Source organism: Dipodomys spectabilis, unplaced genomic scaffold (assembly GCF_019054845.1).
Source record: "Dipodomys spectabilis isolate Male_0828 unplaced genomic scaffold, ASM1905484v1 ptg000009l, whole genome shotgun sequence".
NCBI lineage: Eukaryota > Metazoa > Chordata > Mammalia > Rodentia > Heteromyidae > Dipodomys > Dipodomys spectabilis.
Window position 1 is genome coordinate 23,368,288 of NW_024870686.1, and position 22,704 is coordinate 23,390,991.

Genomic DNA, 22,704 nt, shown 5'->3' on the forward strand with positions numbered 1-22,704 from the left:
CATCTCTGACAAAAGGGTAAATTGGAATTTGTTAATAAGATAAGGGAATTTGTTAAGATAATTTGTTAATAATACATATAATATATATACATATATAGAGAGAGAAAGAGAGAGAGAGAGATAGCTTATGTTCCTAGCCAATGTGTTATTTTAGCTTTCTGTGTCTCAAGTGCAATGATTTGCCTGGTGGTAGGAACTATATCAACACTTCCTTTGGAGAAACAACTTTTAACATTGAATATGCTTGTTTAGTATTTTAAAAATTAAGGTGAATATAAAATTAATTATTACAAAATAGACTAGATATGTATAAAATGTGATATATATTTAGAAATGTATATAATATGATGAAAGTACCTAAACCATTAGTTGAAAATACTGACAAGTTTGTTAGGTATAAGGTCAAGTACTATGAATTTCTTAAAAATCTATGAAATGATATATAGTCTACTATAAACAGATTTTATATTATCGCGAGATACTTCTTTTGATACATTTGAAAATAATCATTGTGAGCAACAATAAGTGTCTTGAAATTAACTATTTTTTATAATGTACTTCAACTTTAACATAAACCAATTATTTGGAGGGAATGAACTTCAAACAAGTTTTAAGATGATTAAGCAGCATTATTTCCTGCCAATTTTAAATATTGTAAATACTGTAATTTGTGTAATGGCAACTCATTAAATTATAAAATGTTCAACATCTATTTTATTTAATAATTTAATAAGTACATTTTTTGTTGTACTACTAAGGTCTTCTAATAAAAGCTATTCTAAATGGAATTAATAGTTTTAACTTACCTAGCATTTATTTTCTGATACTAATTACAGAGAATAGGGTCTTTTACTTGCTAAGCAAGTACTCTATCACTTGAGCCATACTCCCATTTGTTTTTCACCTTAATTATTTTTTTAATAGGGTTTCATGTTTTTTTTTCCCCTGTGGCTTATCAGAATCTGCAATCCTCCAACCTCTAACTCCTGGATATTTTATAATGTCTGCATACACAGAACAAAGACAAATACAGCTTAATGACTAAGTCACAATAATTAAAATTTCAGAAGAACTAAATTCCAGGAAAAAAGATTACTTGAAATATTTGAGAGGATCTCTTTAAAAAGTGTAGATTTCAGCCTGGTTTTATAATTTGTTGAATATAAAATGTGCCCTTTCCCCAGAGGAGTAATTCACCTTAGGTTACATTTTTTGTAAAAGGATGATTCTGACCAGTTCATTTAAATGCAACCTTTTGACAGAGCCAAACATCTTTTACAGATGCATTGGGTTTGAATTTGTAACTATAAAAAAAATGTAACTATAGACTGTCAAAATCTGACAGAGTACAACTTAATCTCTTAGATACAGACTATCCCATTAATAGTGGATACTAGGAAAGCTTAAGGACAATGTTTGAGAACAAAGGGTTTTATTTTATACTCACTCCAGTCTTCTGTTTTTTGGGTTTTTTTTTTTTTGGGGGGGGGGGTCCGGTGGTGGGGCCTGAACTCTGGGCCTGGGCACTGTCCCTCAGCTCTTAGCTCAAGGCTAGCGCTCTACCACTTGAGCCACAGCACCACTTCCAGCTTTTTTTTCTTTTTGCTTATGTGGTGCTAAGGAATTGAACCCAGGGCCTCAGGCATGCGAGGCAAGCGCTCTACCACTGAGCCACCTTCCCAGCCCTCCAGTCTTCTGTTTTATTTTGTCTAGGTAGAATTGGACTAGGTCACTGAGAATTTTCCTTCCCACTTTGATAGACCCATGTGCAGAATATTTAATCAAAAGAAACTTCAGAGAAAAAGTATCTTCAGAGACAAGAGAGAAAAAAAAATAATTAAGATCAAAATGTCTAAGGCAGAAGATGTGGGGAAGGGAAGAAAGAGTAACGGCGATGCATGAGTATGATCAACATGCATTACATATATGAATAGAAATTATGGGATTGTTTACTGCTCAATAAAATATATACCAATTAGAACAAGACTTAAATGGGTCACACAAGGCAGCAAGAAGAGCTGAGGAAATTATGGAGGATAGTTATATGAATTCCTTCCACTAGGTGAAGGTATTTGGCATTTTTCTGACCTGTGCTTCTCCCATTCTGTTAATACCATTTTTTTTTCTGGTATAAGCATCTGTCTCTTCTGCTACATCCTTTCAGATGCCATTGATGGAACTAATGCACCAACCTTACAATAGACAGATAGACAGAAAGATAGATGACCCACAGAGAATGAGGATTGGATGAGAAAATGGGGAAGCTCTAATTGTGAGAACATTGTAAGAACTCACCCCGTGTTAGGATTGTTCTCATTGTCATTTCCAGTTGCAGCCCCATAGGAAATAACGAAAAATCAGAATCCACCCCTCAGGCCCTGGTCCTAAGTTCAAAAGGGTGAAACAAGAACGAGAACAATCTAACCAACAAAACAAAACCAAGTGACCTCTGAGACTGACCCACGTCAAGCCACTGAGACGTAGGGGGTCTATCTACTCGTGCATATTTCTTAATTTCTGTTCTATCCTTTCTGTACAATATAATACTGATTTGGAGAATGTGGGACAGACTGAAAATGACTTTCCAGAGATCCAGTCAAAATTATAATTCATTTTAGCTTTCCATTTCATAGACAGTTATGTCATTTTCCTTCCTTGAAGGTAAATGGGCAGATCCAGAAACAAGATCTGGCTGGCGGCTCTGCTAACAAAAATCTTTCTCCTCATAACTTTTGTACTTTATAGTTTCATGGTTTTTTTTCCCCATATTGAAAATGTACGCAATCTGAAATTAGGGTTCAGTAATATAGCACGGTGCTATAAAAAAAAAACATGCATGTCACAGCTGTGTGATTGAATTGTAAACTTCGTATTATTGAAAAATTGTAGTTCTCCAAGAAAATTAGATCTTTTGGAATTAAGATGTATTTTTAGATCAGATCTTTGCAACATTTATGCAGCATGGATCAAATAACCCCACCTCCCATTTTCTCTTCTCCTGCCCCCTCTCTTTTACTACTGAGGTTTAACCTCCAAGCCCATCCATGTCTGTACTTGTTAGACAGATGCTCTAGTACAAAGCCCTAACTCCAGCCATTCTGTCTGCTTGTTATTGCTGCAAAGGCAAAAGCCTCAATCACAATCCACTTGTTCTCTGGCTTATAATTATAGCTGGAATGACGTGTGTACCACTATACTCAGTTTCCCTCCATTGACATGGAGTCTCATTGATCCAAGCCTGGGATTGCCTGGAATTTTGGTCCTCCTGATGTCAGCTTCACCCATAACTTGAATGGCAGGCATATGTTATATAGCGCTGACCCTATGGAATCAAACTAAAGTGCTTTAAGTCTCAGACTCCCAAGTAGCTAGGATTACAGATATGAGCTTCCAGCACCCTAACAAATAATCACATAGTTTTAGAGAATACATTTGCTAAAATTATGCATTTTAAATACATTGTTTAACTTTAGAGAATGTCATTTTTTGACAGTGACCCCCTGAAAAACGTATACTAGCATAAACTACACAAACATAAGTGAACAAATATAAAAAACTTATGTTACTATGTGTAATATTTTAGATCACATAGCAGTTAGAATCACAGATAAAAATAAAGTATTTCACTAATAAATATCAATACATCAAATACTCTAGAAAAGTCCTTTTCATGGCTCTGATGTGAGAAATAGATTAACCCTGTATGCTCAAAAGCTATTCTCCCTATATTTAATACTAATATTAATACTTCAATACTAATATATAAATCTAAAAGTTATTCAGTCTTATGACTACATTTTTCTATTTGCTGTAAATATTCAAACTATACCTTTATATAGACTTTTCTGGGGAATTATTAAACTAACTAAACTCTCAATTACTTACAATTTTTCCCCTAAATTCTTTTCAACCTGTATGTTTATTGTTTATCTTCTTTAGTTTATGAGAACTTGTCCTTTAACATATTGGTCTTATGGTTATTCCACTGTTGTATCTCATATATTGTATACAATATTTTATAAATCTATTGTTATTATACCATTGGCAAATATGCATAATCTGAACACCTTTTCTTCCTTCTCTAAACTAAGAATGTGTTAAGAATAGCCATTTGCCCCAGCATGTCCAATAGAGGGAGCAGAAGTGATAAAGGGCAGAGAAACGATGTTTATGATGCATCACAGGCTCACCAGAGAAGAGGCAATGTAAGGAATTCAGCCATCTTGAGGATACAGACACATGATTTAAATTTGAACTGAAAAAGGCAGTGTTAGAGGTATGGTTAAAGAATCCCAGGCTAAGATGCATTATGGTTAATTAGATGACAGCTTGTCACTCTCTGTGGCTAGCATTGTTGCTGGAGCTGGTAAAGGTCAGCAGTCCTGTGAAGATCTGCTCTTCCTTTGCTTGGGTATAGTTTCTGTCCCTCAAAAATGTGCTGCTTGCCTGTCTCCAGTGGCTCACACCTGTAATCCTAGCTACTCAGGAAGCAGAGATCTGAGAATTGCAGTTCAAAGCCATCTGGCAGGAAAAGTCATAAGATCCTTATCTCCAATAACCACCAGAAAACCAGAAGCGGCACAGTGGCTTCAGTGGTAGAGTGCTAGCCTTCAGCTGAAGAGCTCATGGACAGCACTCAGATCTAGAGTTCAAGACCAAGACCGATCTGTCCCCCCTCCCCCCCCCCCCCCCCCCCCCCCCCCCCCCCGCTCCGCCGCCCCACCACCAAAAACAAAAACGTTGTTTGGACAGGGCTGTTGTGCCTCGAACCTGAAGGGATGGCAAGAAATAGAGTAAAGGAGAAATTAAATGGAGGCAGGGATACCTGCTTGTAATTCCCCTTTGGGTATTTGAGGCCCAGTGAAGAGACAGAAACTTCAGCCAAGGCTGTTCTTAAGAACCTGCTATTTTCATGAATAATAGTGAACAAGTTGCCCACTCTGCTACAACATGTGCCCTTTCTGGGCAGACCTTTGGGCCAGTGAACTCTCTGTTCCTCAATTGAAAGCTAAATCCCGCAGCAACAGAAAGCTGGGATATAGTATAATTTTGCTAGTTGAAATTTAAGATCATTGTAGGGTCTGACAATCATAATAGTGATTGTTCACAGAGTGACATTTACAATTAAATATGATGCTATTTATACTTGCGTATTTACCTATACATACACGTACATACTTGAACTATGCACATATGTGTACACTGTCTATTTTATTGAAATTGACATTATTTTTCATTATTTTATCTGAAGGTACTATTTTACTGAGGACAAATAAGTTCATTTTGTGAACCTCACATATCTGTGTCTATAAGATGTTTTCCAAAAATCATTACATGAGCCTAAGTAAATCATTAAATTTTACAGCATAAACTGGGAAAATCAATTCATTGAAACCTCACAGTGAGCTCCTAATAGCCTAATTCAAGTGGAATTCTGAAGAACTATTTATTTAAATAAAGTCTTAGGATATTTCCTTATGATAGATTTCCTTTTGCTAGGGCTTATGTAATGATTTCTACTTTATCAAAACTTAATGAAAATTAAAAATATCATTTACAAAGCCAGAATTCATCATGTTGGATTTCTAAACCCTTATGTTATAACAAATAATTCTATGTTCAAAAGGTCTGGTTTAAACTTCAAAGAAGAAAATGTGATTATCTTTTAATGTAGAATTTCTGTTTGAATATCTGTTTGATAGCTGTTTGAATATCTGCCCTTAGTTTACAATTTAATATTGCATTAGAATATGAGTACCCATTTTGAATTGGCCTGATTTTCTTATGGCAATTAAACTCAATTACTCAATTCTGTTTGGAGTTATATAATACTACAAAATATAGTCCATATATTATTTTTGTGATAGTAAAATGCTGTTGTTTCAAATTGTATTTGTTCTCCATTGATATCCTTTTTATATTTAGTTTCAAATATTAAGTTCTTTATAATGCCACATATATTAAACTATATCCATGCTCAATAGTCAGCTACATATATAAAAGTAATTCCATTCATGTATACAGTATTCAAATGCGCCAGTGTAATTTATCTGGCTATCTGTCTAGTAGTCAAATTAATGCATCTATTTCTATTATGTCAATTATTTCTTCACTACTTCTTTGGATGAAAAAGTTTAAATTGGAGTCCCAGATCATTGTCCATAAGCCAATGTCATAGTTTAGTATTTCTATTTTTAATGGATCTATTTTCATGGCTTCATTAAAGAGAAAAGATTTAACTTGTTATCTAAACTTTTAAGGTTAAGATTAAAACAAAGTGAGAGAAATAGGCTTAATATTCTGAAAATATCTTAAGAGCTATAAGTATAATGGTAAAAATTACAATGTTATTTTTCATAATACTTAGAATTGTATTGATTTCAAAATGATATTCATTATTGACCCCAGGTCTACTATGGATTTTCCTAGTTGCCATATACAGAATATAAAGGAAAGAGCTAGTCCTCTGAATTACTGGTTCTCATCATAGGAACTGATTATAGTGAAGAACTGAACATATTTATCATTTGCATTCACTCATTCAACAAGCATAAATTGATTTCCTCTAAACAACACTGGATGTGTAGTACAAAATATTCAGCATGTTTTTCCTGAAGTGTAATATGTATTTGATAATTCTAACACTCTCTGACTCTTACTTATACATTATTGTATTATCTTCAAAATAATTTTATAATTCTATTCATCTTTTAAGATAATTATGATGGGCTGGTGAATAATGCTTGCAATTTTATTGTGTGTGAAATGATATAATTGCAGATATTATCCTATAAACTTACCTATAAACGAAAAATTTATCTTCAGTATTTTGATGAAATCATGAACCTTATCAAATGGAACAAATTGATGAACAAAAGCTAAAACTTCTCTGTACAATATTTTCATATAATCTCCTAAAATACTTCACTTTCATATAACTCACATGTATCTGCCATAAACACCCCAACAGTAAGTGAACCCAACCTCCCAACTGAATTTCAATACTTTGTGCCAAGCACACCTGTGATTTGCTTATATCTCTTTTTTCAAACTTGATAGCTATTTAAATAATTCATAATCCTTTAGCAAAGTTAAGAGAAATAGTTGTTATGCTTTTGAGCACTTATAAAATAACTTTTATGTGTGTGAATGTGCTAAAAATGTTATATTTGCCTTTGAAACTGAAGACTGTTGTTTTCTTTTCATTCTCCAAAAGAGAAGGAAGACACTTAAAAATGCATCCACGAAAACATTCAATTCATTTATGTGCCAAAATGAGACAGAAAACTTCCTGCATTTTAGAAACCATGAAGACAGATCGTTAAGACAGGTGAAATGTTTTGGCCAACTGGAGAAAACAAGGGACACATGTATTTCTACCTTTCCTGTAGTGTCCATGACAGAGCTCCTCAAAACTCTTAATTATTTGAGGTGCTCTCTACAGGATGCTTCCCAAAACATTGAAATTAATTTTGATCATCTCTAGAAATTTGTATCATGACTCTTGCAGTCTTTTTCTATGGATTGTATTCTATGTATTAGATTCAGTTTGGTGAGGACTGCTGATCATAGACATGTAGGTAGAGGTTAGACTGGACTTACCATCTTCATCAAAAAAGAAGTTGATAACATCAGCAAAGTCATAAGGAATTGTGGGATTGCGTCTGGTCTCATCATTATCTGATCACTGTGGGGTTACCCCACAGAAATTGGTCCCTTTACTTATTGTCATGATACGTCTTTTGAACATTCAGAAGATGTAAAATCCAATGGCTTCAAAAGCTTGATAGAGGGTACTACCAGACAAGTTTGAGCTAACAAGGAGGGTGAGTGAAGATGAAGATGGTGGAAATAGATTCTCTTGTATATATGAAAATAGAATTCCATATAGGTTGGAATACATTGTATACATGCATGGAAAAGTCACAGTGAAACCTCCCTTTGCATAACTAGTGTATTCTAATAAAAAATATCCTATTATGTTTGGCCAGGACATTTAATTAAGTCACCCCTAATGTGAAGACTACAATGGCTTCTCTTTATAGCCATAACTTGTTCTTAACACTGGTGCATTTCTCAATGCATTTCTCTCTTAAAAGGAAATTCATCATTGCTTATGTAATGCTTATAGAACTCAAGCAGTGAAATCTAGCTTTCAGATCATCATCACTTTGCAACAGAATGATATATTATGTTGTGGTTTTGCAGAAACATCTATGAGATTACTTCTCACATTCCTAATTCTTTCATCATCTACCTCAGATGGTTTTCACATGGACCAGTATATTCAAGTGTCTAGAAACATTTGTCCTTTCTAAGTAGGGAAATGGACTATATTATTTCTTTCCATGTGTATTTCCTGGAACCTAATTTAGCATCAAATTATTTAATTTTGCTGAGAAGTTGGTCAGGGCTCTGAAGCTTGACATTCATCTTTAAGACGTGTGTAGTTACGTTCATCATGAACACTAGATCATAAAGCATTTCCTATCACTGCAGTTCCTCGACAAGTTTTCCTTTCCTCCTATGTAACTTGAATTAATCCCACAGTACATCAAGCCTTCCAAGCATGTTCCCTTAACAATGCTCAAGATTATCATACTCAGATTTATGTCCTTCAGTAACTCCTTAAACTGGAAACCTAAACCCTCTTAGCCCACTTGCTTTGACCAAATTTATGCATGACACAATTACTGACTTCATATTGTTGAGCTTCTGTGACTGTGCAGCCAATTTCTTGACATATGGATCAGTGTTCACTGATGTCAAGACAAACAATTCAGTTTTCTTGTTAAATGCAATGAATCCCATTATCCAGCCAGCCATGGCTGGTGCTCCACCTGTATGTGGTAAGGACACAAAGCTTTATAAATGATAGCTTTTTGTTGTTGTTGTTGTTGTTTTAATTTTAATTGATTAGTCTCTCTCACAAGTCCTAACCTTTGTTGTGCCATGCATGAGTTCAATGACAGCCATTTATCCCCCATGAAAGAATTTAGCTAGTTGGGTGATATTTTCTATGTCCATCATTTCATCACAAGTGAAAGAAAAAGATTGGAAATCTCCTGCAGAATCTCCTGATGTTTATTCAATATCTTGTGCTAAATCAATAATCCAGTCTGAGACTGTGTTGTGAGACAAAATAGCACTCTGAAACAATTTTTCTACTGTGCTAATAACTCCAGAGCAGCCACCACACATTCTGTCATAAAACCTCTAATGTGAGGCCTCCACATCCTTGTGACCAGCCTCTGCACAACATAACTTATCTGAGAAATGCCTGCATCTCAGTGAGACCTAATGAAAGCGGCTTGCTGTGATTACAAACTCCACTGAAGCCCTGATTTTATCCAGCTTCTTGTGTCCCCTTGATTCATTGGGTTTAGATTGTTATGAGCTTAACTGATGTTCCAGACTGGCTTTGCCCATTACTGTTAGTTCACAGCTACAAATTAGGAACACAGGTTTGCCTTTAGCTTCAACAAAAAGTAACCATTTGTCCATCTCTCTTGGAAAGGACAACAACTTACATTGTTTTCCTTTCTTGGTAGTTGACACTTGAAGAATGACACAGGACTTATGTTTTAATAAGTATCTAGTGTGTGTTTCAGCCAGCAAAATGCTTATTATTCTAATCCTGTGTCTTGGGGTTGGAATATAGCCATCATTTGTATCATAGACCCTTGAAGTCTTTTTCTGTGTATTTTAATTTTTTAATCTTCATCTGAGATTCAGTTTGTGGAGAACTGCTGATCATAGACATGTGGATGGAGGTTAGATTGGTTTTATCATCTTCATTTAAAAAAAGGAGTTGATAACATTGTCATCAGTCATCAGAAGCAAGGTCTACATTATGAGGAATCAAGCCATGGCATCTTATCTCATGATTACCTGCTCATTGCAATCTCACCACCCTGTGTTAACAGATGGAAGGGACTTTCCTTGCTTGCCAATCAAAATTTAGCTTATTATTATTATTCACTTACTATAAATTTATGTTGCTACAACAAAGGCTGAAATATTCCATTTCAAGTCCCATCTGAGGCAAAAGAAAATGATTTCACTGACCTTAGATGACCAGGGTATTTCCTTTCCCTTGATATGAAGGAAGACATGTATTTACTCAATATTTTTCTAAATGTGTATCTTTGAAGTTTTTGAATTTCAAGATGCCTATTTTATATCACATTCCTATTATCTGAACATACTTTCATAGTGATATTCTAACCATGTCCTATAAGAAAGAAGTTATCAAAATGTAAGTTCTTTAGATATTTGCCAATTTTATAACACTTTTCTAGGTATTTGTTTGGATCTGTTTATTTAGAAATTTCAGGTGTCTACCATTTGTGAAACATTATAAGATATACTGAGGACATGAAACAAATAATAACTTTCAGTGTAGAAATGTATAAGAAAGTAAATTGTGTGTGTGTGTGTGTGTGTGTGTGTGTGTGTGTGTGTGTGTGTGTGTGTTTCAAATAAAAGTTAAACATGCACAAATTGACCACAGGGATAATTTCCTTAACCCAATTATAACAAAACTTTAAAAGTCTTTATCAATGATCATGCTTAGATTAGGGGGAGATTTTGTTACAGGTGAAGGAGAGATCATAGAAAAGGTAGAAGGTAACTGAACTTACCACAGTATGTGTAGACCTGAATTACTGTATGGTACCCATTGCAGCAAGGAGATGTACAAGACTTTATGTCAAACTTTACAACTTTGGCTGGTGGAGGGGGATGAGAAGGGGAAACAAAGGAGGAGGCAACAATGCTTGATAAGAAATGTACTCATTACCTTGCTCATGTGATTGTAACCCCACTGTACAGTATTTTCACAATAAAAAAGTGAAAAAAATAAATTGAGAAATACAGGCAAAAACCTGGTCATGGATGCTTATACTTTTCCAAGACACTTGATTCTCACAGTCTTAAAATTCTGATTTATTATTTTTTATTTCAATAAATATTATTGGATATGATCAGAGGGACAGAGGTATTGTTCCTTTGGATTCCTCCCCTAAGAGTGTCCTTTGGTCTCACTGTGTGTGAATGCCTAGAGTCCTGTATAATTCATCATGTCTTGGTATAGTTTAGACCTCACTTCTATCTACAAGAAAAAACAAAAGCCAGTGCATTTTTGAAACATTGGTTTATCCCATAATTCTTCATCACATGAAATCACTGAAGGAAAAAATAGATATTGCTCCTGTACTAGCAATTATAGACCAGTATAGAAAATTTAGATATCTTTTTTAAATTCCAAAACCACACAACAAGGATACTCGTGAGATGCGTTTTAAAGAACTATCTGGTGTCAGTACGGGAAATACATTTGAAGAGAAACTCAAGAGCAGATGAAAAAGAACTGAGCTTTCTAATTTGTCACAATCCAGTAATACTGCCTATGGACTTGAGCTGTATCTAAGGAGATAAAATGTATGGCATGAATGATCATCGCATTGTTATAAAAGACATGATATTTACACAGATTTTTCAAGAAATCTTGTTATTGGTCAACTCAATAAATAATATTTTACTGATTATATATATTTTTATTAAAATAATTAGTACTGCAGGCTATAGTGATAAATTCAGTTCATGAGCTTTAAAACTGTTTGCTATTCAATTGTGTGTTACAATTATTTTGTGGATAAAGAAGAATAATTTTTGTTCTAAAGCTTGTTTCACAAAGTAGATGTGACTTAAACATTTATTTTTCTCCATATGATAAAATACGTGTTTATCAAACCAAAGAGGAACTATTAGTAATCAAGTATCTACAGAAGACTAAGTGAAAAATAATTTAATAAAGCAAAAAATGAATGAACAATCAAACTTCATAAATATTTAAAACTTCTGGCATTCCCAGGCTTTAAAATTTTATATTATTGTTACTATAAAGCAGTCTGCCATAGCCTGCATAATTATTTTCCTCCTTACTCCTCCAGCTTCATTTCATTCACAGTCTCTGCCTTTGAACAACTTCCTATAAGCATCTTGCTTATTTTGCATGATTATTTCTTATTTATTCTAAATCATTATTGCACAGGAAGACTAATGGGCAACACCAGCATCTTCACTACACATAGTAAAACATGTACATTTCTGCTTCATTTGACTTTTCCATGTGCAATTTTAGGTTGACTTTTGATAACTTACATCATAAGTAAAGCAATATCCCCCAACTTAAGCCTCAGTTATCCAAAGTCGTGTGTTTGCATGTCTAGAACATAGTGATGCCACTCTGATAGACTAGCAGAAGCACATTAAATATGAGAATAAAAGAGTTTATCAAGCTAATAGTGAGGGCAATCACAGAAACAGGAATGCATTCTAGCTATGAAGAGCTAGTGTCACTTCCAATGGTACCCAAGGGGGTTTGTATTTTTATCATTCTAGAATAAAAAAAAGAGGTTTCAGTGAATTGTTTGTTCTAATTGCTTGACAAGAACACAGGGTGACATATGCATATGCATATATATATATATATATTTGTATATATATGTATATATACTCAGAGGTTGGATTACAATGGTGCAATTCCTTTGAACCACTAACTTACAGTTTAAGAAAATGAATATCATTATGCTGCAACATGTTTGTCAGAGAGAGGAGGGGAAAACAAAGGGAGGAAGGGTGGATAAATACAGTCCTAATACTTAATGTACCTATGTGAAACAGGAACCCCATCACTTGAGGGGATAAGTGGGTTTGGGTGAGACCAGGACCAACCATAGAAGGGGTGGTATTGATTCATACACATTGCATTCACAAACTGACAAGTTGAAAACCCATCATACAACCGCATATTATTTTAAATAATAAAAGAAGAACACAGGATGTTGATTACCGGTGGGTCAAATTTTATTTTACCCTTCACATAGGAACAGCAGTAAGAAGAGGGTTTCCACAGAGGTTATTATTTTTATGGCCTCAGGGAGTCTGTGGAATTCCTGCTGCTTGAATGAGAATGACTGATGTGATCGAGAGCTCATGTCTCATGCTCCCTTGGGCTAAAAAATGTTGTGATCTCATTTCAGTTTTGTATGTGAAATGTCTTCCCCAAACCCTTGCTCAGTAGGTGCATAGCAATGGATAACAAGGAAAAAATTAATGGGAGAAATAAAATTTCAAAGCCAAAAATGAATTCAAATATCTGCATTCAGGGAGAAAAATAACCAGTAATTTGTTTGAGGAAGAATAAGTCTAAGAATAAAACAACAGCTATACCTAAACAATAAAATCTAGTCATTTCAACAGATGGGAAACATATTTAAAAATACACAAGGCAAAAAATGAACTAAATGATAAAAACATGAAATAAAAATACAATGTCACATTTGTTTTTCATGTCAGCATGTAAAGATAGCAAGCTACACAAAGGATTTTTGCTTTGAAAAAAAGTTTGCACAGTATGTATAAATAAATATAGCAATGTTCATGGCACATTAAAACTAAGCTTCAATCATTACATACATATGAAGGATGCTTTTTTCAAGCTGGCACTTAGTATGCATTTATTCCTAAAGTTCAGAGACAAGAAGCACTGAATTTTCTCTACTACATGACTGCTAGAAGTTGGATGTACATTTGCTCTGTCAGTAGAATAGCCTCCTGTATAATGCGGAAGTAAAAAATAAGTCAGAGTCTATATCCCTGCTATATTTGCTTGGCTTCTGGTAATAATCTTGAATAATATTCATAAGTAGGTAATTACCAATTACAGATATCACAAAATAAACCTTAAGTAGTTGGCTGACTCATAAATTTGATGAAGCTCCTAAAGTCAACATTAGTATCAACATGCTCCTAAAATTTCCTTTGCCATTGTCATCTAGGAGTTAAATATTCTGTTGAGATTTTGTGTTTGACTTTGTGCTGCTTCAGCTGAAGCATGCACATACACCCAACCCTTCCAAAGATTTTTTAACCAGTAGCATATTAGGTTTGAATATTAGGAAATAAAATAAAGCAGATTGGGAGTTTAGGGAAACAAAAAAATGGATACAGGAACATCACTCTCAGCTGAGTCTGAGCATACTAATAACACTAATAACCATATTTTCCATTTGAACCAGAGTTTGCTTCCCATTCAAAAAATAGTGATATAATTTTTGAAATTCAAGCAACCAATGAAGTGGCAAAAATTGAATAAAAGCAAAAAAATTGAAGTGATTTGTGTGCTATATTTGTTTTTCTACTAAGATATATATTTTGTTTTATATATGTTTGCATTGTGACTAATGTGTATATTTATATATGTATATATTTAGTGTGTAGTCAAAATGCAAATTTATGATCACCTCAGTTTAAAGGGCTTTTATTTGAAATTCATGAATCTATATAAAGAGCTGTCACTGGAAAAACAAAATGGTGGGATTGAAGATGGGAGGAGGGAAGCAGTATAATCAGAAAAATATGAATTGGTTGATAGCAAGTAAGAGTGCTTTACACTGATTTAGGTAGACTGGAGTCTACTGTGAGATTTATCAGTTTACTCTTTGGTTTGATCTGAACTCTTCGGGCTTTGCACAGTAGTTCAGTCTAGAATAATGACCTCGTCTTTTTATTTAACAAGATGTAAAAGCTCTAATGTATATTGTGTAATTTCAAAGATTTCTTTCATCCAAGATAGGTTTGTTTTGTTTGCATCTAGAATTTTTTGTTTTGTGAGCTCTAAAGATAAATGTTAAAATTCATGCCAACATTTTACTTATGTTTATTTTTATTTTTTAGAACGACATGAAATAACAAATAATATGTGCAATCAGGAAAGAGTTACAAATAATGAAAAAAGTTCTCATTTTTATCTTTGACATTATATTTTCCTGCTTTGTGAATAAAAGACTGTACATAATGATTTTACACTGAGCTCTGCCTTTCTGACCATTAGAAAACTTTCAAAAACTCATTAAAGACACTTAAAGATTGTGCTCAAAAATTCTAAGAAAACCTTGCTTAGTAAATCTGAAGACATGATGTCAAAACCAATTGCACTCAAAATTTATATATTCTTCATGTATTCAAATGTATACTTCTATACACATATGAATGGGTAACTTTTCACAGAAAAAGTTTGAGTGTCCTGTGCACTAACAATCCTTATGAGCTAAATACACTGGGTCCTTGAACCATTTTTTAATCTCTTTCTACTTCTGTTCTTTCATGATTCTCAATTCTAATTCCCTAAAATCATTTTGTTTTTGTTAATTATTACAGCAGTTTATTGCTCCCTAAAATCAGCATGATATGGGTCCTGTGGTTTGAGTTTGAATGCTTACTAACATTAAATATGGCTTTAAATGATAAAGATAAGCATATGTAAAAATGGTAAGAATATACCAAGTAATTCATCATTTTTCTCCAAATTTCTTAATGCTTCTCCCTTTGAGACAGCCACCATTCATCTCTGCATCTTTCCCAAATTTGCCTTTGTCTGTGACTATTTTTCTTTCTTTTCATATGAGTGGAATAATGACATTTATACTTTTATTAGAACTCTGTGCATCTATTATGCACTTAATTAAATATGGTTGACTTTCTGTCATAATCTTTCTTTTTTTTTAGTACATTTTTATTGTACAAAGGGGTTACTGTTACGTGAGCCAGGTAATGAGTACATTTCCTGTCAAGCATTGTTACCTCCTCCTTTGTTTTTCCCCTACCATCTCTTCCCTCTCACCTCCATCATTTTTCTATTTCATTTAATTAAGATTGACATTGGATATATATTTACTAACTCACTCTCAAGAAAACATAACAGACCTGTCATCTGAAACAGTAAAAAATAGTTAAATATGCTTTATTAGAACAAAGGAAATAATGACATGCTATTTATTTGGAGAGTTTCTTATGTACTTTCTTTCCCGGAACAATTGCTTTTTGTTTCCAAAAAGCAATCTTAGTGATGTGTGCTCCTATACTAGTAGCAATCCACTGTTGGCACATGGCTAATGCAACCACTATCTATTACCAAGCAGAGATTACATGTAAGAATGTGTAATTGGTTTCCAGCAGACCAAGATCATTAACATGAAACACACTTGAGTAAGCATTGCAGGATTAGGTTTGCACTACTGGATATAAATCAAAGAAAACATAGTCACTGGAAATGGTAGAATGGTTGTGAAGGAAAGTGGAAAATGGCTAATGCTGTTAGCATTCTAAGTGAGTAGCTTTAGAAATTAAAGAAGAAAGTTGTTTCCTCATCAGCTACATAATTTACTAATTTATCTTGGTTCTCTTTAATTAAACAAGAAAAAGGAAAATGTTATTTTAATTGTTTAGAGAATTTTTAACTCAGCATAATCTAAATATACAGCTAAAGTCTATATGAGAGCCATGTCCTTTTAAACTGTGCTCACTAGAAATTGTTGCCCAGGAGAATAAAGGTGATGACCATGTAATTTCTATGAAATGCAAATATTTGAGTGTTACATTTGAGGTGCATAATTTGACAGTCATGTGTTATTTCAGCTATTAATATTGAAATAAATTTGTCTTCACATTACATTACTAAATATATTAAGTTGAATTAATGAATACTAGAGCAAGATAAGATTTTACACTTTTATAATGTATTCTAACCAAGAGATGAGATATAATTAAAGTAGTGATAGTAATTTAGATGCAAAAGGTCCAAGATAATTTTCATATTTTCTAATCCAAATTAATAGAAATTAAAAGAAAAATTATGGAAAAGCAAAATTCATTTTAAGAACCTTAAGAACATGCATTTCAATAGATGAAAGACAATTATTCTTTATCTTTCAAGGAAATTAATTTATTATGGTATAACATAAATCAATTCAGTGTGTTATAGTTGTACATATCTTTTTACATATCTTAAATTGGAGATACACAATCTAGCTAGAGGTCATTCAATTTGCTAAAGCAAGAAGAATATTTATTTCACCATGTTAAACATGTGTAATAAAGATTTACTTTTTGAGTCAGTGTATCCATGTACACTACAAAATGCCTTAGATCAATAGATGACCTGACAATAGGGAATTTGGGCAATGGGTCTGGTGGTTCATTTGAAGCATGTGTGTGTGTGTGTGTGTTTGTGTGTGTGTGTGTGTGTGTGTGTGCACGCACTTTACACTTAAAATTTCCCTTAAATCATATGGGAACCTTGTTTAAATTTATTTGAAATCTTAGGCATAATGGAATTTAGACTGTTAATTAAAATTTCTTCTCCTAGACAGTCTATAATTAGTATCATCAGGAGCTTTCTTTAAAGCATTAAGAGCCATTGTAGAGTTTATGTATCCAATCTTGAGTTTGATTCACATCACCTCTTTGGCTGTACCATGGAGGTGTCATGGGCATTTATCACTTCTCTTTGTGTTGTAACAGAAATGATATCTATCAGTAGCAGCGATGACATAAAGGGTCCTAGTGATGCATTTGCATTCACGAGTGTGAACTGCCAGTTTGGTTATATAAACTAAACATGATAGCTCTTGAATTTGTATAGAATGAGGACAAGAAAATGTTCAAGGGAATGACCAGTGGTCTTAGAAGAAAAAATATATCCCTAAATATATTATATCAATAATATTTTATGGTGGAACAAAAACACATGACTTAGTATGAAAACACAGGACGTGCTTACTCAAGGGACACAGTACAGGATCACATGAAGAAGAGAGCCAGTCACTCATTCCTACTGTTAAAGGCCAATTATTTAAACATCTGTTAGTTAAACTGGTAAGAGCAGCGATGGAATATAGCAAGTTCAGCAAAAACAACATAATTCGTAGCACAAGTTTGCCAGTAAGGAGAAACTCTACTCAAGAATGTGCTGAACAGATAGTAGTAAAATCCTTGAATAAACCAAAGAAAAACGGAAAAAAATCAATGATGGTTACCTGCTCACTATGCTAAGGTACATTACTTTCTACACTAGGGATGAATCATGAATATTTTGATGTTGAGACCAGGAATGGTACCTATGCACCAAAAGGGTATAATGAGAATTTTCTCTAGAGATAAGAATGATTTCCCCAGCTGGTCTCCAAAATGGCTGGAGAGAGCAGAAGCAAGATTGGATTTATTTATTTATGTATTTATTTAATTATGGGGCTTGAACTCTGGGCCTGGGCACTGGCCCTCAGCAATTCAGCTCAAGGCTAGCGCTTGAGCCACAGAGCCACTTTCTGTTTTCTGAGTGGTTTATTAGAGATAAAAGGATTTCCTGCCCAGGTTGGCTTTGAACCATGATCCTCAGATCTCAGCCTCCTGAGTAGCTAGGATTACAGGCGTGGTAAGGAAGTTGGGCTGTAGTGGAGGTAACCACACATAGGCTAAGCATTGTGAAGTTTGAACTTCACATTGCTCTAGTGGAAGGTCTTTCTTTTGGCTTTCTCAGGAAAAGAAGAGACAGGACAGGAAAAATGTGACATATTCTTATAATGGAATATGTTTTCAGCCCCAAAAAGCAATGAGCTACTTGCACTTGCTTGATTGTTGATGGAATGAAAAAACAGACTACATAAAATAAGTAAACGTAAGGAATCAATCTGATATCATTTAAAAAAAAAACTTAAAATATCTAGGAAAGGCAAGTCTTCAAGGGCAGAAAGTAAAATAGAATCTAAGGTTGAACACAAGGGGAGAAATCAAGATTTGTAGTCCATGGACATGAAAGATACACGGATAATAAAAAATTTCTAACACTATGTTAATTTCATGATTTGAAGAAGAATTTATTTTAAAAATCACAGAATTGTACCAAGTAGATAAATTACATGGTAGCTATTTTTAAAACCTCTGATGTTTTTGAATGTATCTACATATTTTAAGAACCAAAGCATTTATCTAAGTAAAGAATGTAGGAGGCACAATATATATTCATTTTGAAATTTTAATTTACAATAATGTTTAGCAAAGGAGTTGGATCTGTTCTAGAGAGAATATAAAGATTGCTTGAGTATATTTTAAGAAACATAGTAAGCATTACATCTGGTATAAAATTATATTGAAATTATTCTCTATGATGGCAGTGGGATACTCTTAACTATTTTGATATTCTTTAATGTCACACATTTTCTTTAATTTAGAATGTACATAGAATACTAATGTTTAACTTTAATTTAGAATGTACATAGAATACTAATGCTCAAAACCAAGAAAAACATTCTTTTTTAGAAAAAAAATTGTTAAAATGTGATACACAGAGGGATTACAGTTACAAAAGTCAGGTAAAGAATATATTTAATTTTGGACAAGGTCACCCCTTTCTTCGCTCTCTCCCAGTAAGGAAAACATTCTTTTGAAACAATATTGAGTATTGCTGAGCCTCTTTGATGTTAATCATGAATATTTTGTAGTGTAAGGTAAAAGATTGAATTTTATTCAGCTATGAACACTGAAAACAGTAATATTAAATACCCTACCAGTCACTATATGAATTTAGTGAAATGGATTTTTTAAATAGTTGTCAAAGAATATTATGCTTAGGTTTAAGAGATTCCCTAACCTGTCATGTATCTGTAGCTTTATGTAAAAGGGAATTTTGAAATAAAAAATTGAAAATGTTTTATATCAAATATGAAGAGGTACTGTAAGTTACTATTCATTTAGTATGAATAGACAGATACAATTTTGATGACAAGTGAGGTATGTTTAAATAGAAAGTAAAAATGGCAGCTATGAATAATTTCACTTAAAAATGCTTAGAACCACTAGTAGGCAAAAATAATGAGCACAAGGGAAAGAAGAAAAAACATACCAAAGTTAAGTGACTATATAACAAAAACTGATATGAAATAAAAATCTAATTTCCAATAAGAAGGAAGAAGTTGGTTTTTTAAAAGTGAATTTTCATTTACACTGGAAACGAGTTCTTTCCTAGACATTAAGCTCATAATAATTCCTAGTTTCAAATTACGTTTCTAATACTAGATTCTAAACCATCTCCACCAAATCAACCTCACATTTAATCCTGGGGATAAACGTTGACTATTAGGAACTTACTAATTTTTTTTCTTTGCATTTTAGAATAGAGAGTGCTGAGCTGAGACTCGAACCCTGGATTAGGGAAGAACCCGCCGCCCTCTAGTCTATGGTGGTAGCCAGGCCACCTTCCAGCACAGGGCGGGCCTCCTGAGCATAGGATGCCCCCGTCGAGCCTTTATCAGTAATGGTGGCTCCAGCTCTCATGGATTCCTATGAGGGTTACGATCTCCCTTTCCTGGGTTGCACAAGCAGTCCCCAAGCCTCAGCAGACTTAGATAATGCTGGGGTGGCTCTGGCACCCGAGGATAGCTTGGCAGCTCTGTGCTTGGGTGTTCACCCAGCACTGTGGAGTTCTGGATCTTTGCAGGGCCTTGCACAGATTGTTTTTGTTTTGTTTTCTGCTGACAGGTCGAGGCTTATTCAGAATTTCCTTGCTGGGCTTAAACATTCCTCAGTAGTGGATCCAGGCTCCCAGAGGAATTGGGAGACTCTGGGGACACTTGGGCAAACGCTAAGTTATTCTTTGTACAGCCTTTTCTGGAAAGAAAGCAGCTCTGGGACCCAATGGACTGGGGCGGAAAGACAGTGATGTGAGAAAGGCAACCTCTTGCGGTAGCTCAAAGTGTTCGCTGAGCCTTCTGTTGCCTTTAAACTTTTCAGAGACTGCGATGTTGATAGCTTTTTCTCTCCACAGACTCCCTTTCAGTAGAGATTTTTAGGGGGAAGGGATTGTTTACCTTTTCAAAGCGGTTAGAGGAGATGGAAGTCTTTGGGGAACTCTAATTGCTTCCAGGAAATTAGACAGTTACCAAGTAACCTTTATTACGTATTGTATAATGAATGGCTATAATGATGGCACAAAGGTAATCAAAAAATCAACAATAAATAGCAAAAAGTTGTGACGCCATTGTCAGCTTATAATTTCACAATTTGGGATGATCCTTTGAATTCACCAACAATGATACCCACAACATACACTATTGGAAATGAATGTTACATCTTGGTCTGGGGAGGAGGGAGGCCCAGGTGGGGGAGGGAAGGGATAGTGGGAGAAAACAAAGGAGGGGTAACAATGCTTGACTCATTACCTTCCTCATGCAACTGTAACCCCTCTGTATAGGCCTTTACGATAAAATAAAATTTAAAAAAACTCTAGGGTAGATTTAGAACATTAGGACACAGAATAACTTGGGCAGAAGTGATCCTGACTAAATATGGGCGTGTAAGCATTAAGATGACCTAGCTTGGGATATCCTTACCATCTTATAAGAGCATAGGCACAACATAAATACTGAGAGACCATATTTAGGATGATACTCAGATAGACACACAACCCCTAAATATAAAAATAAGGTTAAAAAAATACAAAAGTTAAGCAGAGTTTTATTCAGAGTGAAAAAGGTTAGCATCGGTAAAACTTCATAAAAGAAGTGGAAAGAGTGGAGGTTGTTCAGATTATGAAAACTGTCACATAGAGATACATAAAGGAATGAAAAATAGCATATAAATAAGGGAAATCCAGATAACATTGTTTTATAAAACAATGCTAACACAGGACAGAAAAGATCAATAAACTAGATTGAAAAATAGAAAACAAAAGAAATTAATCGTGATAGGAAGAAATTGAAATAAAGCGTTTCAAAGCTCACATTTTTTTGAGAAGTGTGAAGGGATTATGATATGTTGAAACATCAACATGATTCAAGTGAAAGTCATTGTAATCCTTGGGGTTGCCAAACTAAATGTAAAGCATGTACAACATAATGGAAATAGCATTAATACTTTAAAAAAATTCCTAAATCCAAATGTAGACAAAACATTATAAAGTGAGAGTAAGGGGTAAATTGTGTAGAAACAATTAGTGGAGACAATTATAGGAAAAAATAACTTATAGAACAAAAGTATAAGAAGTATATATGATTCAAAATAAGAGTGACAAAATTAATCACTTAAAGTAAAAATCATGAGGAACTTAGTAACTACAGAGGGTATTTTGTTTTGTTTTGTTTTGTTTGCTGTTCTTAGTCCATTAAAAAAAATTATGTGGTCCTGAGAAATCAAACCCAGGGCCAGTGCTTGCCTAGCATACACTATTAGTCCATTTTTTGAACAGTTTTACAATAAATGACTAGAAGAGGAAAGCAAATCATCAAATAAAGCTTGTAGATAAGAACGATAAATCTTCTATAATACTGAAGAAAACTTTTATTTTAATTTTTTATTGTAAAGGTACTGTAGAGAGGGGTTACAGTTACATGAGTAAGGTAATGAGTCCAATTCCTGTCCCGCATTGTTTCCAACTCCTTTGATTTTCCCCTACCATCTCTTCCCTTCCCATCTCTCAACTCCTCCCTTCCCCCACCCCCATCCCTGAAATTGTAAAGTTCATTTTCACCATATTGTCTTGTATATCTCATTGTTACAATGGGTCAATCTGTATCCTTGTTTCAGCATTTTGTTATTTCCCTTCCCCTCCCCAAATTAGTAAAAAATGAAGGCACCAGAATCAAATACAGTGACAACAGGGATTATAGCATAGGGGGAAGAATATACTAAAGAAACAAATAAAAATCACATAGTACATTAAAAACAACAGCAACGAAGAAAAAAAATCCCTTGTGTCCATATCTTGGGGTTCATTTCGCTTTAGTACCATCTGTACTAAAGAAAATACATACATAATTGTTCATATTATGAAATTTACATAGAAATGATGGTGGTGCAAATATAGTC